Source organism: Gymnogyps californianus, chromosome 1, assembly GCF_018139145.2.
Source record: "Gymnogyps californianus isolate 813 chromosome 1, ASM1813914v2, whole genome shotgun sequence".
Taxonomy (NCBI): Eukaryota; Metazoa; Chordata; class Aves; order Accipitriformes; family Cathartidae; genus Gymnogyps; species Gymnogyps californianus.
In genome coordinates, this window is record NC_059471.1 from 136,939,467 (window position 1) to 136,957,519 (window position 18,053).

The 18,053-nt window shown below is 46.4% G+C and overlaps 1 protein-coding gene across 1 annotated transcript in view; it reads right to left on the reverse strand.

Moving 5' to 3' along the window:
- The window catches only part of ARHGEF5 (Rho guanine nucleotide exchange factor 5), a 36,867-nt gene extending 18,814 nt beyond the window's left edge, over positions 1 to 18,053 (reverse strand). Inside the window, exon 1 of the mRNA XM_050908287.1 lies at positions 18,007 to 18,053. The gene's annotated coding sequence lies outside the window, so the exon portion shown is untranslated. The remainder of the gene's footprint in view (positions 1 to 18,006) is intronic.

Below are 18,053 nucleotides of genomic sequence, written 5' to 3' on the forward strand. Positions count from 1 at the left end.
TTTCAACTTCAGAGACTCACAAACAGAGAAAGGAAAGTTTCTGCATGGAAAGAGAAATCTTTGAGATCAATGGTGATTTCCTCGTGCTGGAGTGGCTCTATAGTCACAAGTAACTTTTTCTGATCCCACACAGAAAGTAAAAGCAATAAGGGCATGATTACATCTGGACTAATTGTCCCAGTTAACTCCATTTCAGGGCATGCCTGACCTGAAAGCTGGTTTAGCTTATATTTTCCCTTATGTCAAGTAAAACAGAACACCTGCTCTGAAAGCAATGAGCCCATGCTCTGGAGTTAGAACTGAAGCATTATATACACTTTAATCATGGGGATTGTCATCATCTTATAGCTTTTTAAAAAATGGGGAAAAACATTGAGTTAACTAATTGAGTTAACTCATCAGTTAACTTTGTTCCTGCATATTTTTTCTCATGTAATCTTTAATTTTTGTTTATATTGAAAAGATAATCTTTCTTACAAAACCAGGCCAAAACTGGGATTATTGAGCAATTTGGACTTCCCCCCCCCCCAAGTAGCAAGTAGTTGTAAATAGTTATAATTTCAACAAGCAATACTGTTTCAAAGAGATATGTCCATTCAGAAAGTTCCCACGGGGCTTGTGCCACGTCTTACTGCTGTCAGCTAATAGTAAACTACTTTGGTGCTGCTAAACCGTCTTTTGAGACTGTTGCACATGGGAAGGTACAGGACTGTCAGGAATAACCTCCAGGACAGAAACAAGAGAGCTCGGCAGAGCACAGAAAGTAGCAGGGTCATAAACTTGTAAGCAGCCACCTTGTCCAAGGCAGGATCAACTTTACTTATGTTGTTCCCGACAGGTACGTCTACCCCTCCTTTAACAAAGGTTCCATGATCACATCAGATCACTCTTGTGCTACACTGCTCTTAGCTCTTCTGGCTACCTAACTTGAGTCTCTGCTACTACATGACTAGAAAAGTACTACTTCTCACACCTAATACAGACAGTTTTCAAAAACGGGCTCCCCTGGAGCAGAGAGACTGTTTAGGGAGACGGGTGGTCTTGGACACAAGCTGATGGCTAAGGAAGGTTTACTACTCCTGAAGACAGGATGGCCTATAAAGGTCTGAATAGCAAGATTCTCAAGCACACACTCTGTGAGGGGAAGAACTCTTGGTCACTGTGCTGTTACAGATGTACACAACACTGCATTTCCTCTTATTAAGCTGAAAGACCCAGTTTCTACTTCCCTGGCTCTGTTACAAGGGATTTGGACAGGTGAAAGGACAAGTTTGAATCTGCATTTGGAGCAGCTCCACAATGATACTGGGAGACTGGGTAGAGGGAGGTACACAGCAGATCAACACTGGAAGCTGCCAAGTGAGATTTGTCTCATCATATTACTGCCAGGTGTTTTGCACACCTCAGGGAGAGCAAGAGAGAAGCTTTGGGAAGTGAGGCAAGAGAAGAGACAGGCAAACTTTCTGCTGAGGCAGTCGGGGAGGACTTAAGTGTCTAGTCAGGGAAACAGTTAAGCTCCTGCTTGAAGGCTGTTGCACTGTAGTGAAAGTCACAGATGTCTCTGCAATAAGGATTTCATGCAGATGGGAGAGGAAATAATAAAACAAGACTGACTATACCTGTAGCTTTCACATACAGGGGAGCTACGTACAAAAGCCCAGTAGTTACCAGAAGAGATTGCCTGCAGAGCACTGCCATGTTATGCTCCCACTGCAGGTCAGCTTGGTCCTCCACCAGAGGAGGGCCCAGGAGACCCCCAGGAGCTGGGCTAGCCAAAGCAAACTTTCAATTAGCATTTGCAGTAGGGCCAATAACATGACAGACAAGCATACAGGAGCCTGTCTGGCACCTGCCAGCTTCTAGCAGGCTACACAGACTCTCCCAGAAACCTCACTGTTACCACTGTTGGGGCTCACTGGTCCTTCACATCTCTCTGGATCAGATGTTGAGCTTGCCCTCACTCTGTCACATGCTCTGACTCTGTCAAATGAGGTGATCTGATGGCCCCTGTTGAGGGGGGGGCCCACACTCTTCTCCCAAGAGGGCCTGGAAATCCAGGACTTCAGCTCACATGCAGCTAACTCATAGGTGACTCTGGGTGCACAAATTCACTGCAAGCTGGAATCGTGAGAGGGTGCAGCTGGCCGCATGCCAGCATGAAAACAAAGGGGCAATGCTTGGTCATATTGCAGTAGGGAGCACAAAATTTGAGAGGGAAGGGTGCAGAAGGTAGTCAGCTAAGCAAAACTGGACAGCAGTGAAAGCACTAGTGGACAAAGCAATTCATGCGATGATGCATGTATCCATCCACAGCTTTCCCAGATTACAAAAGGCAATGTGAATGTCATACTTCCTTCCAGTGTGGGTTAATTCATCTGGATGGAGATGACAAACACTTCTGGTTTTAAATAGAAAGTACCTCACCTTCCCTCCCCCCCTCCTCCAACAAACAAGAAAGGAGAAATAACAAGTGCTATCAAGCACAGACAAGCCCTTCAGCTAGCCAGGAAACAAGGCAACACAGAATTAAGTGGAGCCCCGAGATCCTCCTCCTCCAAAACAGGGGAGAGACCTAGCTTTCAGTGTGCCATTTTCACCCTCCCCGCGTGGTGCTGGGTGCCTCCCAGCCTGCCTTGGCGCCCGCAGCAGGGCGGGCCGCGCTCCCCATCCCGCTCCCCCTGCTCTAGGCGCCGGGGCGGCCCACACGCTCAGGCTGCTGCAAACACACTCCCAGCAGAGAAAGCCCTGCCCTGCAATGCCGGAGCTGCACCGGCAGCCAGAGACGCTCCACAGCCCACTGGGCTGCTGGTTGGTACACCAGGGGCTCCTCTCCCCAGCTCTCTCCTTCTCACTGACGCAGCAGCGAGAGCTTCTGGCCGTGAGAGGAGAAAGCCATTCACAACAACCTTTGAGCAGCGTGGAGAAGGACACCGATTTTCTTATTAAAACAAAGGCTTTCCCAAGCAATCCATCACTTGGGCATATCCTTGCTGGCATGGCCACAGCTTGGTGTAGAAATGCCAAAGCCAGCTTTAAGTGCTGCAGCTCCGGCAGGAAAGAGCTCTGTGCAGGCTGTAGCACCCACCTGAAGGGCAACAAGGCTGCTCTGAGCCCCTTCGTGCTATTTCAGCTCGGCTTAATCATCTCAGTCGCATAGTTCAGATACACTTTAAAAGGAGTTGGGTCAGTGGGGGCTAGCTCAGAGCCTGCCTTTGAGCTCACCGTGCAGAACTGCCACCAGACTTACCATCTCTCCCAGGAGGCCACGCTTTCTTTCAGTTTGGTGAGACACTCAGGAAAGGGGTTGGTGCAACTGCTCTAACACAAAGCCTGCCCTACCACAAGTCTCAATTTTTATTTTGATACAGCCACTGATGCCATGCTTAGGCCTGCTTTCTCAGCTGGATGCCCCCTCCACGCGAGAGATGCCCACTGCATGTATTCGTCTGCAAAGAAACGGTTACCGATCTTCATGCACCACCCCTGGGCTGCTCTATCACCATACAGCCCATCGAGAGAGGTGAAGGAGTGGGGTCAAAACTCTTGAGCTTTGGAAGAGATTACACAGGGCGCTAGAGATAAGAATGAAGGAGGGAAATAATGTTATGTGGAGACAGCTTTGAGGGTATGGAGAGCAGACAGAGGTTGCTGAGGGAAAGAACGTATAGAATAAGAAAAGCAATCCAAAAAGGTATGTGCCAAAATAATGTAGAGTCTACTGCGGTGCTAAACAGTCTATGTGCTGTTAGTATTCTGGGAGCTAGGAGCTGCCTCAAGTGCCGTCGGCAGGGGAGAAAAAACCAAACCTATCAATATTACTTGATCTCCTGGAAAATGCATCTGAGCTGCTACTGAAGCTTGGGAAAACTGAATGAGACTTCCCGGTCACACCGGTGCAGACAGTCTGCCTAAGTTTTAACACTCCCTGTAGCATCTCACTAGCTTTCACTCATGGTAGGCACACTCAAGATATACTGAGCCTATTAATTATCTAATGAGTCACTAATTGAGAAAAAAAAATAAAGATACCTTACTTACATGTGTTTCCATTTAAGTAGATTATAATACTTAATGCTAACAAAACAAAAAAAGCACCAAAGAAACAATATTTTGGGTAGAACAAAATTTTACCTTGGAAATTGCTACTGAACATTTGCCAAACAGCGAGTGAAGAACGTGGCTTGGCTTGCACGTTGCACTTCCCAGAGATGCAATAAAAATGATTCAGCCTTAAGATAAAATGGGGTCACCTATATATCAACAAACCTGGTTCACTTTAAGCAGAGCTTAAGTTTTATATTCATAAAAGCAATGGATAAGCCTTGATATTCTGCAGTCTTCTAGTATGGGAACAAACAAGAATGGTGTATGGTTCTCACTGCTGTAGCTTAGTAGAAAGACTACTGACACTACTGGGCGGACAGAGGAAGAATTCCCACAGTGAAAGCAATGTACAGTCACTGCAAGTTGCTCTGTTGAGGTCTCTCTACAAACTCTGGGGATGGAGAGATGACTGACAGAAACATCTGGGGCACAAAAGGAGGCAAGGACTTCTGAGATGTACACTATGACTTTATGCAGTGTTGGCTGCTAGCAGCATGCTATACACATTCCTAGATAGCAGGTTTGCTATCAACTAGAGGAGTTCCCAGTTTCTCTTTGAACAGAGTGATTCAGAACCTCGATGGGAGAGATTCTCCAGTTAGCAGCAGAAATTTCGTAGTCTCTTACTATGCTACAGAAGCATGAGCCAGAATCCCACGCTGCTGTTTTTGAGTCTCAGATTAAAGAATGCTAATGTTTGCACCAAACCATTTTGACAGATGCAAATGCCATTAAAACATCAAAGGGCTTGGAAGCACACTTGAAAACTTGGCCTTGCCCAGACTGCACAGTGGAACCATTGCTGAGCACAGTTGTTGTCACGTTACCTGTAGCAGTCCTGAGCACAGTTAAGCTACTGACAGATAAGGATGAACAATATTCAGCAAACTGAACTGGGACAAACTGTCCTTCCCTGCAGAAAGGGCCTCCAAAGTTATCCTGTCTGATGTTCTTGGCAAACATGTAATATAACCTCTTTCACAGCCGGATCAAGTTCCACCTTGAAAACTGTAAGATTTCTTGCTGCCATTACTGATAGCTGTCAGAGCCCTACAGGACAGAAGATACAAAGTTGGGACATTTTAGCAGTATGGGACGACTGATAACCTATACAGCAAAATATACTCAGCCATAAATATACTGGCAAAATGCTGCTTTTGTATTAATAGGTAAAGCATATCCTATGCAATCAAAGCAATTCCTAAAATACCAACAAAACTGCACTTGTATGTCATACCATGCTCATGACTTCTACCAGCACAACTTCATCAGCCATAACAGCTAAGCTACAACAAAAACCTGTACCATGTATCTGGCTTCAATATTGTTAGTACCATCAACTGGAGATAACAATAAAAAATTGTTGGTATCAACATACCATGAGATAGCAACAACAAAAAAATAAAAATCTTGAACACATTTGTCCTTATTTTGTGCTTTTAGAATGCATGTTTTCAGCCGTAGCTCCCCATAGCATTAATTACCTTATGACTCCAGTAATGAGATTTATAAAAAAAAGTGAAAAAAAATTTTGAGACTTGTATGATAATCAAAAATACTTGGCAATACTGTAACAGTGATGCAGCTTTGTACTGAAAACTGCAGCTAAAGCGAAAAAAAAAAAGTCCATCCAAAAGGGATGTAGGGATGCGTGTGGGAAAGACAGATTTTGGTATAACCCTCCCCTAACCCAGCTTTTCAGGGAACAAACCATTCTTCCTTGGAAATTTAATTGGTGCACTTAGATCGAAGAAGCTAACAAGCAATGAGACGTGTTTGCTATTGGGAGCAAAAAGTATTAGATATAAATAAAATGTTATAAGAAATGTAAATGTGGGAAAGCACCAGCGAGGACCCCTTCCCTCTCCCCGTGGAAAAATAGCTTCACACACCCAAAGCCACAGGAATTGTGTGGGTGCTGAATAGGAAGGTACTAATGCAAACACATGGAAAACTTGTTGTTACTCACGGTGTAACGCCTGCATGGCCAACTGGCATAGGTTTATTGTGCACATCACAATATTTTCTGTTTTTCATATAGTCCCACTTCCTAGAATCATGTGGTTATGTGAGAGTTTTGGCTTACAATTAAGAAAAACGCATGTCTGGCCTTTAATGGGTGTGGAAAAGGCCTGAAAAACAAAGTATGGCTCAAAAATTAGATCTTGCTGTCTGTGTTTATCTTCATTTTTTTTACACCAAAATGTTAAGCCTTAACTTGTGACTAACGAGAGCAAGGGCAACTCCCCCTTCCCCCTCTACCTGATTACTGTTTTTCAGCAGTTGGGACTGATGACACTGAACTTGCTTGCAGAGCATTTAGACCAGATCCAGTGAGCTACACGAGCTACCAGAAACTGAAAGACTGGCAGAGAAATATGCTGTGGTATAACTGGGTTACAAAGATGAATAATCAAATTCATCAGGCCCAATTTAGGTATTTGCGGATATTCTGCAAAGTTCATCTATTTATGGTCCAGTCCTAAAAAGATGTAGAGCTCCTTCAATTCCTTCTGCTGCTGCTGACTGTACAAACCATCCAACACCACCTGGAATCAGGTCCTAATAAATTTCGATTAAGACTTGATGTGGTGCCCTGAAATCCAGAACAGATTAAGGCAATGCACATCCAGGTTGCTGCCATAGTCTCCCATGTACCAGCGCGCACGTGACCATATGTGAGCCAGCTCAGGAAGTTATCTAGCCAAAAAAACAACCCAGAAGCAGAGTGACGTGAGCAGCCATAAAGGTGTGACACAGGAGAAAAAAAAAAAAATAAAGGTAAATCTGACAGCTCCCTGCAGTAGCTGTACATGCAGATGTACAAGCCGTAGCAGCAACTGCAAGGAGTGGACAGGAACAAGAGGCTGGGTGATGGGCTGGCGAGCGGGAAAGCAGAAACCTGGACTTAGACCTAAGTTATGGTGAAACCACACCCATGATCTACAAGCAAGTCCCTGACACTCCAGCGTAGGTGTCTGGCCGCGTGTGACTGCCAAGCGCTTCAAACGCAGAAACAGGTGCACCCTCGCCAGCCCACGCAGAACAGAAGCAGCAGAGCAGGGAAATTTTACATTTTCAGTACTGGCCCTCTGCTAGTAACATGTTTGCTACCCTTCCAGGTTAGAAGCAGACACTACGGGAAGCGGGATACTCTAATTGGATTTACAACCATTTCCAAAGGAGCCATTATTTTATGGTTTAATGTTTCCTTGTCTCATTATTGCCACTGACTCTACCGTTCCCATGAACCCAAACGCAGCTTTCTCTCCTCAGCAAAGGACTGGGTCTAAGAGGACATTGCATGGCAGCCAGATGAACTCGAAGGAGCCAGCCCCCTGCGAGCAACCCTGAAAACAAGTAACAACATGTAGGAGATGCTAGGGAAAGCCCTGGAAACCTCCTCAAACCCTCTGCAAAGTCTAGCGTGGAAATATTCCAAATGGAAGGGGAGGGGAAGGCATTTTTGTGACCTTGTCTTTCAGAACGAGCGGTGAAAAGTTGTATAAATCAGGGTTTTAAATGGTGTAACTGATATACATCAATCTTATGAAATGCTTTTTATAACTAGCTTCACCAATTACCACTACCTTATTTCAAAGTTTATAGTAGTAATTACAGCTCATAGATGTTGTAGTTAAGATTTAGCAGTAGTTCCTAATACTGTAATTAACACAGCATATTATAAAAGTTAAAAAAAGAAAAAAGTACAACCCTACAGGTACAACCTTAAAAAAAATTAAGAAATAGCACAGCCAGATCAACAATACTGATATTCTCTGTCTCAGCAATATTTCCCCTTATTTGTCAATGGGCAAAAATTATGCCCACATACTTTCACGTGCAGTACAGCTCCAAGTCTGTATTAATTTAAAGCATAGATTTTATACCAGCTTTGAAATACCACTAGCATTTCTATGATGTACTAATTACAGTATTTTTCCCATTTTAATAATTAAATGAGTTTCAATGAATAAGGAACGATTACAGATATTTTAATCCTTCCTCCCTCCATTTTCATTTTTCTGTATATGAATGAGGGGGCAGAGTCTGCTTCCCACCATCACCCTTCAAGATTTCCTAAAGTAGTACTCCTTGGTGGCTCCATGGCTCTTCAGATATTACCTGAGCAATTAAAATCCTGAGATTGCCCTTTGGCAGTCTTTGAAGACATCGACTCTGACTTGACTGGCCTACGGCTTCCTTTTCCTCAACCCTGTGGCATGTAAAACTACCTCTCTCTTTCCTCTCCCAGGTCCCACCCTATCAGATGGCGATGCAGAGGAGTAAAATAAGGTCTGTGTGCCTTAAATTCACCCCAAGCTCATGACTTCAGTGTGCTAGTGAGAAATTAGAACATGAGGCAATTTAACTCCTAACAGTCACCGTGACTAATAGTGTAATACAGACCCGATACAATTTCCTTTACCTCTTTTATGACACGATCACAAAGTAATGCCAGCTCTGGCTGAGGAATGCAAAGTCCTCGGTACAGTTGCATCCACCAACCTACGCAAGCGTGCATGCTATATTCTAATTGAAGTTGTGCATACTTTAGCATGAATGAGAAACTTCCCCTGGGAAGCTATAGGCACCAGTTAAATGAAATCTAAGACGCGGCTCGCTTTCTTTCCCATTACCTGCAACATGCTTTGATCAGTGGGGCATAAATAAACACATAACTATCCCATCTCTCCCAAGTTCAATGAGATATAGCAGATTTCCTCCAGTTCAGCCTCATAGGCAGCTCTCAGTTGTAACTTCTGACACTGCCCATCAAACTCACCTAAACAAGTTTATTGGACTTGGCACATGGCAAAATGCTTTGCTGCACTTAAAAAAAATCACTACAGGCAACAGCAAAGAGTACAATCTGGCATGATTGCTGTAGTTCGGGAAAGCTAAGAGCAACAGAGGTGCTTGAAGGGGAAAGGATTGGGAGGGTACCAGGAAAGGGGGTGGGGGTGTCAGTGGACCATACCCAAGAGGGAAGGAAGAGTCAGAGCTCTCCTTCTTAGATTGTTCTTCCCAAATGCCCTCCTGTATGGAAAATGGGTCTTCAGTCTTGCCTCTGCCAGACTGACGCACTTGAGGAACCCAGCTTTCAGCACAAATGTTTGCTGACTGTTACTGAACCCAGCACCTCGCCTCTTCCACGTGTGACAGCCAGCTGGTCAGCACATTAGCAGACAGGCAGGGGCACAAAGTGAGCAACTTTTGCAAGTCCCCAGCTCAACAGGACAGAAGAACTGCAAGCAAGGCAGAGAGCTGAGGACAAGACAAGCGAGGTCCCACCCTTGCAGCAGGCTGAGCGAGAGGCTGAGGCAGTGGTCCTTACCTAGGAGGGGCAGCAAAGCAGGGTTTAACAACCCGAGTCCAGCTACTGTTTTATGAGCAACAGCTCTGCCTTTGCTTGGTGGCAGATCCTGCAGCGCTGACAGTTGTATCTGGCTACGACTCACTGCCACGAGGCTGTTGAACTGAAGAACAGCGACACACATCTTGATGTGACAAGTCTACTCTGTCACCCTTGGCAGCACTTTACACAGCAGGTATGACACAGATCATGGTAGATCGGCTCCCAAGAAGCAATTGCATTAAAGAAGGTGCAATTACAGCTATACCCACAGCAGGAGATATCAGCATTACTGCTTTTGTCACACACAAAGGAAACACCCTGCACTCCGAACTTTTGGCTATTCCTGCTCTACTAGCATTTACCCTAACAGAAGGTGATTAAGATGCACCCATAGCACTGCTGTTTCAAGTCTTGCCTCTCCTAACAGCTACAGCTTATGAACAGTTAAACACAGTTGCAGTCACCTAGAAATTTCAAGCTAGTCCACAAGGATACTTGAAGTCCACAAGGACTTCAAGGTCCACAAAGGATAACTGTTACCATCAGTAACATAATACAGGCTGAAATGGGAACATGCATGTTAGGATACTAGGAGCTCTCCTTCCTTCAATTTCCCACTGCAGTCATTCATTAAAAGAAGGATCTACAGAAGGCTTAGATTCTAACTAGTTTTTTTCAAGGCAACCAAGAACTGTGCCTTCATCCCCAGACCTCATCCAGAAGAATCTGGCAGTTTCCAGCCATTTCTGCCCATCTGAGGGTCATCTGTGTAACTGAGGCAATACTAACCCCTCCTACCTCACAGACATACTCTGAGGATTAGTCAGGGAGTGGCTGCTCAGTGCACTGAATATGCAAAGCTCTGTTATAAACTCTGTATCTGATTGCAACTGTAAGCAAACTCTTATTTAAGCAATCCCTTCACCAACAAAAATATATTGACTGCTCAGTCTGTTCTTTCCTTCTGTGTCTTTTGCCTCCAAGCTCTTTGATACAAAACACATTACTAACATATTTTTCTTTTGTGCTGCAGAGTTGTTTAGTACAAATAATAGACACATTTTTCACACAAAGTAGTGTCCATAATTAGTTGTTTCAGCTCATTCTGGACCAGTGTTACTCTGGTATCATACTTGGTGTACTGTAGGGATCTCACTGCCCAGTCAATGAAAGCCCCCGCCCCATAACCTCACATACGTCAGATATTCACAGTTGTCTATTTCTCACTGTGTCCACATTCAGGTGAGATCCTTTCTGCAGTTCCATCAATTTTATGAGTTTAGGACATACAGCTTTGGTTATTTCTTGCTACCTCTAAGCACAAAACTGTCTCTCTCTACCAAACCATTCTTTGAAGCCAAGTTAGTGTTTTTGCACATGCTTACCTCAACACTTCTGTATTTGGCTCCTGCATCTGTTAGTACCTTTCTTTTTTTCTTTAAAAGGAGTTTGTTCACTCTTTTCCATTGTCACAACCAAACTTTGTACAATGCCATCTTTTAGATTAACTTTTCAAAGGCAACATTCTAGTAAGACATAATACATTTCAGGGCAGATTTTCTTCCACATTGCCTTGCTGAACTTGAGGTTTCTGTTCATGCCAGTTTTCATTTCACATGCAATGCAGCACATCTCATCTTTTCTTGTTCTGTTCTTTTTTAAAGTCATTTTGCCATGACTGTCAGAGTCAGTCCATTTTTCCCCTTTTACACCGAGATGTCTATTTTCATGCCTTTGATATCACTCTTATTACATACTCAGCAGCTGCATAGGTAAAAACGATGCTGAACAGAACAAAGGAAAAATGGCTCTGGTATGTCCGATAACACCCACTGGGCAACTCAGCTGTCATGATTGTTCTATACACGCAGCCACAATTTTAGGCTGCTTTTTACGGCCCTGACCCTCCCTTGTGACTGGTCAGAGCACACGCTACAATGACATAACTGGCATGCCTGGCCTTGCTGTTCCAGGATAAGGCACATTTCATTGCTCCAGCATACGTCCAAATTGCTCATCTTCCTTTCTCTGCACCTCTCTGAAATGAAACAGCTCGGTTTACTCATTGCGCAGGGGCAGGAAGATAAGTTGGACCACACGAGCAATGTCAGAGGAAGACTGCCTTCCCACATGGCACACGACTCGGACCGAAATGAGCAGTGCTGACCCTGTGCCTACAGGAACACGTCATAGCTTCCCTTTCAGTCTCTGCCATGTGCGCTAAGAGAACATCCCCTCTTCACAGTGGTGCCCAGGGATGAGGACAAGAGCAACAGTGCAGTAATGTATTTCCCATCCTTCAACACAGCACCAGATGTCGTTAAGAAATTACTGGGTGACTTGAGGGGTAAACCCGTCTCTCTCAATCACTTGCACATTTAGGCAAACACGCCATGACCCATAATTTGCTATAAAAATAGGGATACTCCCACCTCTCTTTGCCTGTCTCCCCACAGCATCCTCTCTCTGCCCTGAGGTTTGTCACATTGTAGAGTCTTCACAGGGTTGTGTGCTGTATTACAGCCTTTTCAGTGCTACCTCCACTGCCCATCCTGAGCCTCTTCTTGCCTATACCTGAAACATGCCTTTCCAGGAGAAAACACCTCTCCTGGGGAGGGGTAGTGACGGGAGAGGGAAGTGCATCATTCTAAAAACACCCCTAAGATCCATCAGCTGTATTGTACTCAGACTCAAGCCTGAAATATCTCCATGTGCAAAGAAAAAGAGAGATGCAGAGAAGTGACATACAACAGGAAGAGTTATTTGAGCCATCTGCAATACCAACAATCAGGACCAAATCCTCACTGTTCTAAAAACTGTGCAGTGAGACACTGTCCCTGTCCTGCAGGGCTGGCAGTACACTCAGAGCATCTCTTCTCCTATAAATCCAGCAACAGAGGGGAAATAGATACACACTGCACCTTCTCAACTTCATTGCTATCAACCTGACAGTCCTCACCTGTAAAAACAGATAGTGATCTCAGAGTACTTCAGAAAGGAGATCGACTCAAATGTTGCGGCTAGATTACATTTCATAGGTCTAGAGTTACCCTCAGATGCCTGCATTATGGAATACCTACAGTAAAATTTCTGTATCTAAAGAGAAGCTCAGGCTTAATCCATGCCAAAAGGATTTTGCCTAGAGACTAGACCCACTAAAGACACAGCTACAGCATCAGAGCTTTGCTAGGCACTGGTATGGCTATGGCGTCCTTCCTTCTCCTATGAAATGAAGTATACCAGCAAAGCGATACTCTTACTGGTGTACTCTTACAAAGTTTCCACCAGCACCGCCTCACAGGACAGGAATCTGTAGTAAAGACATAAGGGCCCAGTTAAGATTTATGCTATTCAAAGAATACATGTAGGCACTTTTGATCATTACACCTGTAAATTTTTGTGAGTATAAAGCGTACATACCATAAAGCTCACACATGCTTATTTTTTGTAGCTGCCCAGCAACGCTGTGGGCAAAGCATCTTCTTCTTGCCATCCCTCCTCCCACTAATGGTGTATGTGTTAGTTTAACACTGATCTGGGCATCTATTTCTATTATTAAATGAATATGCAAGTGTAGCCATTGCAGCCACCTTGTGGCAGCTGTGAACAATGACCACGTCCAACAGGTTACAGGTCTACTTGTAACCCAGACGCGTGCCTTGCACCCCATGTCCCCTGATTACCTCAGGGCTTCTGCGATCTGAACGAATCATTTTGGATCCATAAACTCTACTGTTGGATTAGTCAGTGAAGCAGCAGCTGTTCTTCACCTCTCCTCCTCCAGACACACCCTGTGCAAGGCTGGGTCTGCTCACCAGCGTATGACTCTGCTCTGCCCATGGGTGGCACATGCAGGGGACCACCAAGCTTGTGGATCCCACTGGGCACCACCTCAGCCTGACCCAGGTAAGGATTTGGGAAGTTTTGTGTATGATCAGTGGCAGGAACTCCAGTGCTGAATGCACTCTGAGAACCAGCAAGGCCACGGGCAGTGGACCTCACACACTGAGCACCTGCATGCAGCTAGATGTTCAATTTGAGACTACAAAGAGGTAGTTTGACGTCTGAATGTCACACACTTCTACGTGACTTACTGCAAATAGGATACGTTCTCAGGGAGCTAATTTATGGCCAGCTCTGCTTTAATGCAGTATTCTCTGAGCAGCAGGTTCATGCACTTCCTCCCACTTTGGTTCACTTCTTGTATGCTATCCAATTACAGTTTCTATAGCCACTCCTCCTCAACCCCTTCTAGCATCAGAACACCCTCTATTTTGCATACATTTACATATGTGTGTCTATTTACATACGTACATTTGTACACGTCATGGTAATCACGTTCCCCCCTTCTAAATTTTTCCCACTATCAAAACCAATAGCCCTCCCCTTGACCTTGCACTGAACTTGTACTGAAGTCATGGGAATTTCTTCTTTGACTTCATCTAGCTGTAATCCAACCCCCAAACTGTGAGCTCAAAATGAGTCTCCACCACAGGCTCAGTTCCATGTCCCCTGCAGTGTTCAGCGTTGCACTTGAAGGAATGGCGTTTAAAACGATAGATGGGGAATGAATTTTGTCCCAGCAAACTAATTCCTCTAGAAGAGCAAGAAAGCTGGAGTCGCTTGTTAATGGAAGAGACAAGATTAACGAAGCTTTCCCAAAAGGGTACCCCACCTTGCTCAGGCACTGAAAACCACTGAGAACCTCACATCTAGAATGCATGAATACATTAGCTTGCAACTTTTCTGCACTGATGAACCTTTCACAGGTATCAGTACGTAACAGCCAAGGCACAGACCTTCTTCTTTGTACATTAAATGCTCTTTCCCACAGAAAGTCTAACTCCAACACACACTTCCTGACCAAAGACATAAATGCAGCTGACCTAAACCCAGTCTTGGCTAAACCCAGTTCTCCCAAGTCACGCAACAGAGTTAACCTGGGCTACTGAGCAAATCAGGGCAGCTATTCTCACACACCTGCTGCAAAAGGAAGGTGAAAAAATACATTAGCTTCCATTAAGATTTAAGGTAAGGTGCGCTTGTGACAATTCCTGTATCTCAAGCCTTAGTTTCACAAGCTCTTCAGCTTGCCAAAAGCAGTCCCATCCTCTGCCCTCCTTATTCCCACCCCCACACTGCCCGTTCTCTTCTGGCGGTATAGGCATGCGTGTGGTCTCACAACGAACCAGAGCAGGGAACTGACGTGGATGACAACAGGTAGGCACGACGGCTTCTTTCAACGGCAGTGCCAGCTGAGAGGATTTGTGCAACCATAGCCTGTTTATCCAAGTGCAGAAATGTAGGAACTAAATGTATGATTCCCTCTTGCATCTAATCTGGCACAGGCATGGGGCTGCTATTGAAAGAGGTAGTCCCTCTCCACGTTTCTCATGCCCAGTGGCACGCTACCCTTCTGCATCAGATCTAGCACAATCTGGCCACAGAGCAGGCTGATCCAACTTCCAGATCCAAAAGTCACATTTTTTGTTTAGGGAAGGAGGTTAATTTTCAGTTGGAGCAGTGGCTGAACTGATTTGAGGCCACTTGGTCACCAGATCCAATCCAAGGGAAGCAGCAGGAGCTTGCAGTCAGGGCTGGATGAGAACTGGGTCATTCCTTGAGCAGCAGCCTGTAGTTACACTGGATTAACCATCACATGAAGCCGTACTCCAACCAACACAAGTTATTCAATTACATTTCTCTGAAAGCCCTGTCTGCACAGAGACACCACAGCCTGGTGCACTTAGCCGCTGCTCTAAATCATACCAGTCACCCTATGACTACAGCTCCACGAGCACCTCTTCCCAGAAGCAAGAGGATAGCACGGATAACAGCTGTAAGCTTGCGGTACAATAGGCCATCTTTTTGCTGGAATGTGTCATCCTGGCAGCAACAGGCTCTGTAATCTGGCATGAAAATTTGTAGCAAGACTTTGCGGTTAGGAACCAGGTTGGACAGATTGAGATAAGAAATTAGCGAGTGTAATCAGCCATTGGAATAATTTACCTGGGGAACCAGTGCAGCCTATCACTTGATATCTTGAAATCAAGACTGGGTACTTTTCTAATAGAATTTTGGATTCAATGCAGCGATAACCAGCTGGGAATGTAAATACCTGCCAGGGGTCAGAATAAGGCATCTGTCCCCAAACGGCTGATATCAGGAACATCAACTGTACGATCACCTCACAGAAGAGGGAGACAATTCTCTCTGTACAGCCCAAGTGCCGAAACAATAGAGCACAACTACACTTGCACTGAAGACACTTCTAAGCACTTCATTAAAAGATATAACGGGAGTTCAGCAGGGAGCTGCAAAGCTGAAAGAAGTACAAAACTTATCAGGCATGACTACTGAAATAAGCTAGCTATGTATAATTTAGCTAAACAGTAACTATGTAGCTAACATGAAACTGGAAAGATACCAGATGACAGAAAGCATAATAATTCTTAGAATCAAATATTCATGGGAAAAAAAAAATTGATTCCAATTATGAATATGAAATCCCTTGCAGGTTGTTTGTTAAATTTTGCCTGGAATAACCATGGAGAGTGAATATAATTTGCATGAATACAAACTAATTAAATAAAACAGCCCACTTTAAACCAGTCTCCAAAGTAGAGTACGTTAAAAAAAACACACAAAAAACCTATAGTAACATTTGGCTCTTTACCTCTAGAAAGCCCTTGAAAGAAGTGACTGTAAGAAAGGAGAAGACTCAATAGAACAGGAGCAAGAACATCTATCTAAAGTTAACAGGATTAAATAAAAGTCCCAGGGAACAGACTCTTACCGGCAAAATCTATCAGGATGCACAAGAGGTTCCCAGAGGAAGCATTCAAGTCCCGCCATTTCAGACAGCAGAAACAGGGGGCTTCAGCAAGAGCACCAAGCTCAAGCCTAGTTGCCTGTTGTCACTAGCAATTGCACCGTGTAACCCCACTCACAGGTTTATCAAGATCACTAGACTACTGTACAGACAGCACAGTACAAATGATACCCTCAATCACGAGCTGGCAAAATGAGGTTCTACGGGGAAGCCAGCTGAGCTTTCTAAGTATTAACAGTAATTGAGCATTAAGAACAATTTGGGTTTGTTACAACTTCAAGCCTGATTTACAGATGCCTCCTCCTCACCCAATTCAGTTGCAGTTCTGAAATCTGGGTCATCCATACATTATTCCTCCAAACCAAGCCACCTCCCTCCCGTGCAACCCTTTAAAAGGACTCTGCCCTTATCCAAGCCATCTCCAACAAGCCATTTAGGTTACGAGAAACTCCAAAACACCAGAGGATCAGGTCACAGAACTTCAACAACACGTTACGGACGTGGCTTGGTCAGAGAGGAATGGGCCCGCAGCTCAAGAAGCCAACGGCATCCACATGCAGCAGCTCCTTGGCAAAGTCTGCAACACGGCAACACAGACGAGTTGAGCTCAGATCTCCTTTCCTGCCCCTGTATCCCCTACCAGGTTTGATCCAGGTCTTATCCAACCTCTGGGATATAAATGAAGCATCAAGCGCAAGGATAACACGGGCGCTGGGGGGAGGATGGGTCAGGCCAGAGCCATGGGAGCATAAAAGCCCCCACCGGCAGGTTGTTTGGGGCGCTGAGGTTGCCATCAGAGCTGCTGCCAGTGGCTGGGGCTCTGAAGCAGCTGCGGGAAGGAGATGGGAAGCAAGCAGCAGGCAGGTATCTCGCCTTTCGTTCCTCTGCCTTCCCTCCGTGACAGGCCATAAAAGTCACGAGGCGCCAGCCAGCAGAGCAAAGAGGAAAACAACAAGGTGTCCAGAGTTCAAGCACTGCCCCGACGAGACTCCCGGGCCCCGGCCACGGGCAGCCCGGCTGGAGCTGAAAACCCAGCGAACACCGTGGGATCTCGCTCCTGCGTGGGAGGCACCATTTCTGCGCGAAGAGGCTCCGGCTGCTGGCAGCTGAGCCTGGGACCGGGCCTGTGCTCCGGGCCCTACCTGCTGCCGGCAGCAGGAGGAGGAGCGCGAGGGGGAACGGGCGCTGCTGGCGGGGCGCGGAGCCTCGCCGTCCCGCACAGGCCGCCGCGAAGGCTGCGGCCCCCCGGGGCCTGCCCCGGGGCCGGCGAAGAGGCTCCCCCTTCGCCGCCCCCTCTGGAGGCAGCGGCCCGCCGGGGCTCACGCCCCGCAACCCCGGCGGAGCAGCTCCCCGGTGCTCGGGGTCCCGACGGCGGCCCTCCCCGCGCACCCACACCTGTGCGCCGCGGCCCCGGCCCCGCGGAGGAGCGCAGCAGGCCCGCCGTCCCGCCTCGGGAGGGGCGAGCGCTCCCTTCCCCGGAGACCCCTCCTCCCCGTCCCCCTCGGGTCCTAAAATGGTGGGCCGCCCTCCCCTTCTTCCCCCCCTCGCTCCCCGAGCCTGCCCGCCACCCCGGCGGGCAGCCACCCCTCCGGCCCGGCCCGGGCTCCGCGGGCTCCGGCGCCAGGCCCGCACCTCACCCCGCCTCTCCCGGGAACACGGCAACGCCGCTCCCGCCGGGCCGGGCCGCGCCGCCCCCGCCGGCCGCCCTTACCTGCGCCCGCCTCACATCGCCGGGCCGGGGCCAGCGCTGCCCCCGCC